This window comes from Oncorhynchus clarkii, unplaced genomic scaffold, assembly GCF_045791955.1.
Source record: "Oncorhynchus clarkii lewisi isolate Uvic-CL-2024 unplaced genomic scaffold, UVic_Ocla_1.0 unplaced_contig_5668_pilon_pilon, whole genome shotgun sequence".
NCBI classification, from domain to species: domain Eukaryota; kingdom Metazoa; phylum Chordata; class Actinopteri; order Salmoniformes; family Salmonidae; genus Oncorhynchus; species Oncorhynchus clarkii.
This window is the reverse complement of record NW_027257937.1, coordinates 380,579-390,364: the sequence shown is the minus strand read 5'-3', so window position 1 is coordinate 390,364 and position 9,786 is coordinate 380,579.

Here is a 9,786-nt window from a genome sequence, read left to right as displayed (position 1 = left end):
ACTATCCGATTGATCCTCTCTGAATATAACTTTTATACTGTAACTCTGGCTCCCTAGTGGCTGTATCACATCCGGGCCGTGATTGGACGGCACACAGTTGTCCCAGCGTCGTCCGGGTTTGGCCGGGGTAGGCCGTCATTGTAAATAAGAATTTGTTCTTAACTGACTTGCCTAGATATATAAAGGTAAAAAATAAAATCTGGGGTGACCAGAAGCCCCAGTCTTAAAAGCAGCCATTTTGTTTGTTTGTTTGTGTGTGTTGTGTGATAAATCTGGCAATTTAGTACGACTGCACACAACAACAAAAACTCAAGAATGCTAGATACTCCTCTCCACCCCCCCTCCTCTTTCTCCTTCACCTCATCCCCTCTACTCCCCTTTTTCTCCTTCCACTCTCTCCCCCTCTCTGGCCAGATTCAGCAACGCAAACAAAACCTTTCTCTGTTTTCTAAGAGGTTTTTGTACAGTGTAGTTGTGTTCTATGGTTCTATATGCAGAGCTGTGGTTTACATGGAGGTGTGTTCTATGGTTCTATATGCAGAGCTGTGGTTTACAGGGAGGTGTGTTCTATGGTTCTTTATGCAGAGCTGTGGTTTACAGGGAGGTGTGTTCTATGGTTCTATATGCAGAGCTGTGGTTTACATGGAGGTGTGTTCTATGGTTCTATATGTAGAGCTGTGGTTTACATGGAGGTGTGTTCTATGGTTCTATATGCAGAGCTGTGGTTTACATGGAGGTGTGTTCTATGGTTCTATATGCAGAGCTGTGGTTTACATGGAGGTGTGTTCTATGGTTCTATATGCAGAGCTGTGGTTTACATGGAGGTGTGTTCTATGGTTCTATATGCAGAGCTGTGGTTTACATGGAGGTGTGTTCTATGGTTCTATATGCAGAGCTGTGGTTTACATGGAGGTGTGTTCTATGGTTCTATATGCAGAGCTGTGGTTTACATGGAGGTGTGTTCTATGGTTCTATATGCAGAGCTGTGGTTTACATGGAGGTGTGTTCTATGGTTCTATATGCAGAGCTGTGGTTTACATGGAGGTGTGTTCTATGGTTCTATATGCAGAGCTGTGGTTTACATGGAGGTGTGTTCTATGGTTCTATATGCAGAGCTGTGGTTTACATGGAGGTGTGTTCTATGGTTCTATATGCAGAGCTGTGGTTTACATGGAGGTCCAACCTCTTTTTATTTGTGTGTTTTGTATTTACATTTTCATACCAAACAAAGTGTTGTACAGAGAGAAACTCTCTGTTTCTGAACTCCAAATTTACAAGCCCCTAATTCCTAGGGCCCTACACCCTAGCCCCTTTAAACTAGGGCCCTACACCCTAGCCCCTTTAAACTAGGGCCCTACAGTCTAGCCCCTTTAAACTAGGGCCTGACACTCAAGTCCCTATGCCTTAGCTTCTACTACTTAGCCCCTACATCTTAGCCCCTACACCCTAGATGTCAAACTCATTCCACGGAGGGCAGAGTGTCTACAGGTTTTCGCTCCTGCCTTGTACTTGACTGATGAATTAAGGTCACTAATTAGTAAGGAACTCCCCTCACCTGGTTTCCGAGGGCTTACTTGAAAGGAAAAACCTAAAACCAGCAGACAACGAGGCCCTCCAGAGAATGAGTTTGACACCCCTGTCCTAGACACTCCTATGGATCTCATATAAGCATCACGGTGACGCTTTCATCTGGCCTTTTTATGATTGGCTGGGTGGAACTGTTACCCTAATGCTTCCACCAATCAGATCCTCTCAGATCTACAGTAGTGGCCAGGAGGGAGGGGCTACAGTACCTGATTTGGAATTCAGAATGTTTGAGTGACAGTTGTAGAAGGGGTCTATTATATAGTTTCCTTGATTTCATTGGAAATACATTTTTCACTTTACCTGACGTTGACTGTATCACAAAGTGACACCTTATGGGTATAGATATATATATGGGTATAGATATATATATGGGTATAGATATATATGGGTATAGATATATATGGGTATAGATATATATATGGGTATAGATATATATATGGGTATAGATATATATATATGGGTATATATATATATATATATATGGGTATATATATATATATGGGTATAGATATATATGGGTATATATATGTATGGGTGTATATATATGGGTATATATATATATATGGGTATAGATATATATGGGTATATATATGTATGGGTGTATATATATGGGTATAGATATATATATATGGGTATATATATATATATATATGGGTATATATATATATATATGGGTATAGATATATATGGGTATATATATGTATGGGTGTATATATATGGGTGTATATATATATATATATGGGTATAGATATATATATATGGGTATATATATATATATATATGGGTATATATATATATATGGGTATAGATATATATGGGTATATATATGTATGGGTGTATATATATGGGTATATATATATATATATATGGGTATAGATATATATATATGGGTATATATATATATATATATGGGTATATATATATATATGGGTATAGATATATATGGGTATATATATGTATGGGTATATATATATGGGTATAGATATATATGGGTATATATATGTATGGGTATATATATATATGGGTATAGATATATATGGGTATATATATGTATGGGTATATATATATGGGTATAGATATATATGGGTATATATATGTATGGGTATATATATATATATGGGTATAGATATATATGGGTATATATATATATATATATATAGCACCAGTCAGACGTTTTGGACACACCTACTCATTCAAGAGTGTTTTATTTATGTGTACTATTTTTGTCATTGTGGAATAATAGTGAAGACGTCAAAACTATGGAATGACACATATGGGATCATGTAGATTCTTCAAAGTTAGCCACCCTTTGCCTTGATGACAGCTTTGCACACGCTAGGCATTCTCTCAACCAGCTTCATGAGGAAGTCACCTGGAATGCATTTCAATTAACAGGTGTGCCTTGAGGCAGTCTATACTATACTATTAACCAGGATCCAGTTTCCGATTAACTTAGCCTTAAGATGTTTTTTTGGGACATCGGCTCCTGGACCCAAAGGGCTCTGGTCTAAAGTAGTACACTACATAGTGAATAGGGTACCTTTTGGGACTCAACCAGTAAGAACAGACATGCTTCAGCTAGTTATTGAATGATGCGTTTCGTTTCCCTGCGACATGAACAGAACTGATGCAGCACTGAGGACCCTGCGGACGGACGACCAGGCCTCTTTTTATACATGAACATAACTGATACAGCACTGAGGACCCTGCGGACGGACGACCAGGCCTCTTTTTATACGTGTGAATTGTGATTTGTAATATACTCTTGTACTGTACAGTCATCGCTTTAGATATTATGAAGTATATATGATATACTGCTTTATCAAAGAGCAACATGTAGCCAAAGAGTTGGAAAGAACAGTTCTGTTGCAAAAGGCTTCTTAAAATGGAAGCAGATGAAAAGGGGAGGGACTTACCGGAATTTGTCCAATAGAAACTATTTTTGGTTGCAACACATTCAGTTTGCAACAGAATAAAAACACCTCAGATTGTGAACTAGAATGTGTGAAAGGTGTTTATGTTGTACCTCCAGGGGTCGTGTTCATTAGGCACCAAACGGACTGAAACAGGGAAGGACTACCTGGACTATTTTTCATTGTGTGTTGCAAAACCCTATCCCATTTCGTGTCCTAATGAACACAACCCAGTTATGTTATGTACTTAGTTACCAAATGTAGTTGAATTCAAAAGCAGCGGTAGTATTCTGTGCAGCAGTATGGAGGCTTTCATCAGTGGGGGAAGACTGGAGAGGTGTAGATAGAAATGTAACTTGAGATGTGATTGAGAATCATCCCCATTTCCAGCTTGAGCTACTCCAAACCAGAAGTTGCCTCACGGGAACATACAATGAACAAAAATATAAACGCAACATGTAAAGTGTTGGTCCCGTGATAAAACAAAATCCCAGAAATGTTCCATACGTACAAAATGCTTAACTTAAATTGTGCACAAATTTAAAATCCCCGTTAGTGAGCATTTTGCCTTGGCTAAAATAATCCAGCCACCTGACCGGTGTGGCATATCAAGAATCTGGTTAAACAGAATACTCATTACACAGGTGCACCTTGTTCTGGGGACAATAAAAGGCCACTTTAAAATGTACAGTTCTGTCACAACACATGCCACAGATGTCTCAAGTTGAGGGAGCGTGCAATTGGCATGCTGACTGCAGGGAAGCCCACCAGCGCTGTTGTAATGAGTATTCTGTCAGGTGGCTGCATGCTGACTGCAGGGAAGCCCACCAGCACTGTTGTAATGAGTATTCTGTCAGGTGGCTGCATGCTGACTGCAGGGAAGCCCACCAGCTCTGTTGTAATGAGAACTTCATTTCTCCATAAGCTGCCGCCGTCATAGAGAATTTGGAAGTGCGTTCAACCGGCCACAACCACAGAACAGATGTAACCATGCCAACCCAGGACCGCCACACTCAGCTTCTTCACCTGTGGAATCAGAGGGGTGGTGGGGGGGGTAAAAACTAATTGATTGGCTGCCCTCCCAGGCCCACCTATTACTGCAGCCCTGCCGTTGAGTGAAATCCATAGATTAGGGCCTAATGAATTTCCATTGGCTGATTTCCAAATATGAACTGTAACAATTTTTGCATTTATATTTTTCGTTCAGTATAAAGTGATATCCTAGAACGCTTACAGCTATTAGATTTCCTTGGTTCTAATGTAGCGGCAAAGTTTTGGCAACGTCACATTTTGGAAACATGATTTCAATTATAATGCAAGCTTTTTCCTTAGGGACCTTGCTAATGATAACCCAATATTAACTACATCCATTTCTCCCTCTCACACCGTGCATGTGGTCTAAGACAGACAGAGGTTATGGAAGGCTGGCCGTCCTATTGCAAGGTTGTACATTGTAAATCCCCAAGGGGGTTATTCAGTACAGTGAATAAAAGGTTGAATTAAAACAACGTCATTCTTAACTGGATCTGTGTTCCCTTGTCAGGGAGGGACTAACCTGAGAAACAAAGCCTGTCTCTTAGTTACAGTGTATATCGTAATGTCACTTAGACAGCAATTATATAAGGGTCAAATGGAACACTACACTAATTCATGGAGGGAAATAGACAAATCAGATGAATACCGCAGTCACACAGGCTGGCTAAATAAATGTTGTAAGAACAATTATTAGCAAGAGACCTGATTTGTAAACAGACCAATTGGTTTACACAGACTGCCTGTGTAAACAGCCTAGTAGAAATGCCTTAATATGAACACAAGCCCAGTCAAGATCAATTGAACAAATGCCAGCAACACATTGATTAGTCTACATGGCTTTTATTGAGTCAGTGACTTAGGCAGCCATGAGGATCCAGTCCAGAATGGAGAGTTCAGGTTTGAGAAACAGTCCCTCTGGGATGTAGCTTGTGAGTAGTGACAGCAGCCATTTTAGGATTCCACCTGCTTCTCCTGTTCAATGACTGTAGGTGAGAAGAACAGCTTAAAACGGAGAGCAACAGAGAATTGTGACATCGATGCTAACGTGACAAAGTTAACCACCGAAATTCAAGTTGGCATACCCATCAGAGTGCCTTAATTCAAGGTCTAGTAGTTCTAGTTGCCAACAGGGTTCATAATAAAACCAGTGGCTACTACGGCATTGTATTTACCCTCTTTGGTAGGTAGAGTGTTCTTCTCCTCAGTCTCAGTCTTCTTCAGTTTAGTCATGTCAAACTGAGCGATCTCACTCACATCTGGTTTGTCTGCCATTGTTGATTTGGGTTCTAATGAAACAGATTGGTGTTAAATAAACAGCCAATGACATGCCAGTATGATAAAGTTCCCAGACTTGATGTGGAGTAATACTATTAGGCAAACATTTTACTGAAGTTATTCACCTGCTGACAGTCTAAAACATAAGCTATTGCAGCACAGGCCTACCTTAAACCTCCACAGGTACTGCACCACACAAAATGGTTTGTAAATAAGGAAGGAATGAACACCTTCATTTCCGGAATCTATTTATGAGATGGAAAGGAACGCTGATTACTATCAGGAGGGGCCTTCTAATTTTCTAAGTGGTGGCACCTGTTCATTCACCTGTTTAACATCCAATTAGCATAATTACGTAATACTGCGTAACACCGAATGAAGTGAGCACCCAACTGTAGGATTTTGAATTAACAGAACAAACTGTTCTGTCACCTGTAATTTATTGTAAAAACCATGCCAATTTTTCTCAAGCTCATTTGATCAACGATTCGGTTTTGTTTACATCCAAATTGACAAAATAGATAAAAAAAACATCACGTGTCTTTAAAAATGACCAGAGCCAATCAGAAGGCAGGCCTGGGAGTTAGCTCGGATTCATAACGCGGCTGAATACGGAAAGAACCGAACTGGAGACTCCGTTTGAGAGCAGAACGTCAAGACGTAAAGGTGACCAAAAGTGTCCCCTGTTAAGTGTTTGATTTAACGATTTAGTAACGGTTTGATTTAGCGACTGTAGGGTTTAAAACCGCGGCGTGAAACATTCATTCAGTCAGAGCACTCTGTGTTGTTGTGTGACTGTTGTCACTGTAAATATAATATCAACACGACTGTATTTCCAACAATCTGTATACAGTCATAACATCATCATGCCCAGTCGTCATTCTCGAGCTGGTATTGACATGACTTCTATGTCACTGGCTTCAATGTAGAATATTTGGCTACATGTCATGTTGGAATAGCCAACAATAAGAGTAGCAAACAAAAGCTAGCTGACCAAAGATGGTATATAGCTACTGTATCAGTATTATCCAGCTAGCTGACCAAAGATGGTATATAGCTACTGTATCAGTATTATCCAGCTAGCTGACCAGAGATGGTATATAGCTACTGTATCAGTATTATCCAGCTAGCTGACCAGAGATGGTATATAGCTACTGTATCAGTATTATCCAGCTAGCTGACCAGAGATGGTATATAGCTACTGTATCAGTATTATCCAGCTAGCTGACCAAAGATGGTATGTGTGTATATATATATATATAACGAACCAACTCCCAGGCCTGCCTTCTGATTGGCTCTGGTCATTTTTAAAGACACAAAGTTTTTATTTTATCTATCTTTTCAATTTGGATGTAAACAAAACCGAATCGTCGATCAAATGAGCTTGAGAAAAATTGGCATGGTTTTTACAATAAATTACAGGTGACAGAACAGTTTTTTTTCTGTTAATTCAAAATCCTACAGTTGGGTGCTCACTTCATTCGGTGTTACACAGTATTACGTAATTATGCTAATTGGATGTTAAACAGGTGAATGAACAGGTGCCACCACTTAGAAAATTAGAAGGCCCCTCCTGATAGTAATCAGCGTTCCTTTCCATTCTCATAAATAGATTCCGGAAATGAAGGCGTTCATTCCTTCCTTATTTACAAACCATTTTGTGTGGTGCAGTACCTGTGGAGGTTTAAGGTAGGCCTGTGCTCCAATAGCTTATGTTTTAGACTGTCAGCAGGTGAATAACTTCAGTAAAATGTTTGCCTAATAGTATTACTCCACATCAAGTCTGGGAACTTTATCATACTGGCATGTCATTGGCTGTTTATTTAACACCAATCTGTTTCATTAGAACCCAAATCAACAATGGCAGACAAACCAGATGTGAGTGAGATCGCTCAGTTTGACATGACTAAACTGAAGAAGACTGAGACTGAGGAGAAGAACACTCTACCTACCAAAGAGGGTAAATACAATGCCGTAGTAGCCACTGGTTTTATTATGAAACCTGATGGCTACTAGAACTACTAGACATTGAATTAAGGCACTCTGATGGGTATGCCAACTTGAATTTCGGTGGTTAACTTTGTCACGTTAGCATCGCTGTCACAATTCTCTATTGCTCTCCGTTTTAAGCTGTTCTTCTCACCTACAGTCATTGAACAGGAGAAGCAGGTGGAATCCTAAAATGGCTGCTGTCATTACTCACAAGCTACATCCCAGAGGGACTGTTTCTCAAACCTGAACTCTCCATTCTGGACTGGATCCTCATGGCTGCCTAAGTCACTGACTCAATAAAAGCCATGAAGACTAATCAATGTGTTGCTGGCATTTGTTCAATTGATCTTGACTGACCTTGTTTTCATATTAAGGGATTTCTACTAGGCTGTTTACACAGGCAGTTTGTTTTGGACCCCCCCCCCCCCCCCTCATGCAAATTAATGACTTAAATCATACAATGTGATTTTTCTGGATGTCTCTCACAGTTGATGTGTACCTATGATAAAACTGACAGACCTCTCTACATTCTTTGTAAGTAGGAAAATCGGCCGAGTGTTATACTTGTTCTCCCCACAGTTTCAGGCTTTAATTCTGAAAAATGAGCTAGAAGGATCACATGGTGTCAGTGGATAGCCAGATGTCCTTAGATTTGTTCATGCGTGCACCTCTGCAGCGTGACACTTTCTCTCTCCTATTGAAAAGGCTACTGTCTGGTTGAAATATTAACCATTATTTATTGTAAAGACAACCTGAGGATTGATTATAAACACTTGACATGTTTCTACGAACTTTCCGGATACTATTTAGAATTTGTCTGCCCGTCGTAACCGCACGAGCCTGTGGATTACTAAACAAAACGTGCCAACCAAATTGAGTTTTTTTTTAATATAATCTTTATCGAACATGTAACGGAGTCGTGTGTACAAAAATCAAAGGTAAGCGAGTCATTTTATTGCTTTCTGACTTTCGTGACCAATCTACTTTACTGCAAGCTGTTCGTAATGTTTTGTCAGAGCTGTCCTCATCACATGGTTTGCTTTCACCGTAAAGCTTTTTGGAAATCTGACATGCCAGGTGGCTGAACAACAAGCTACGCTGTGTTTTGGTATATTGCACTTGTGATTTCATAAATGTAATATTTTTAGTAATTGACAAATGATCCCGTTGAAATGGGTGCGCCAAGAATTAAAGAAACCTTGATTTGGCGAGACAATCAAAAGTTGTTTTTGTGTTATTGCTGATGTTACAATGATTAATGGAAAATCCAAAGACAGAAATAGTGAACATTCAATTACCGAAAAGCTTTACGGTGAAAGCAAACCATGTGATTCAGCCCTCTGCTGTTCTGCAGGCGATAGTGTTGTCAGCCAGGCCTCTGCTGTACTGCTGTGTGCAGGCGATAGTGTTGTCAGCCAGCAGGCGTGCGGGTGTTTTTCTGACATTCAGCACTAATCTATTGTGTTCCTATGACTCAACTAGCACCAGTTGACCGCCTTCATCTCCTCTGTCACCATATCAGCTTACACACACACACATTAGGTTTGCCAAGTGTCACAATGGCTTCATACCTTATTCCAATAAAAGGTGTGGTGGTATGTTATAAAAACCAGGATATAAATTATATAAAATTGACAATACTTTTTTGCCCCACTGTATATATCCATATTTCCTTAATCCTTTGAGGCAAGTTTGTCTATATTTACAATGGCTGACTTCAAAAGCACTAGATGTAGCCTAGCTTGTTGGCCTACACCCAATCTCCTGTATTTCCTCAAAGGTTTTGGCAATTAATAAACCCTTTCCCTACTATACCCAGAGTCAGATTAACATGAATAAACCCTTTCCCTACTATACCCAGAGCCAGATTAACATGAATAAACCCTTTCCCTACTATACCCAGAGCCAGATTAACATGAATAAACCCTTTCCCTACTATACCCAGAGTCAGATTAACATGAATAAACCCTTTCCCTACTATACC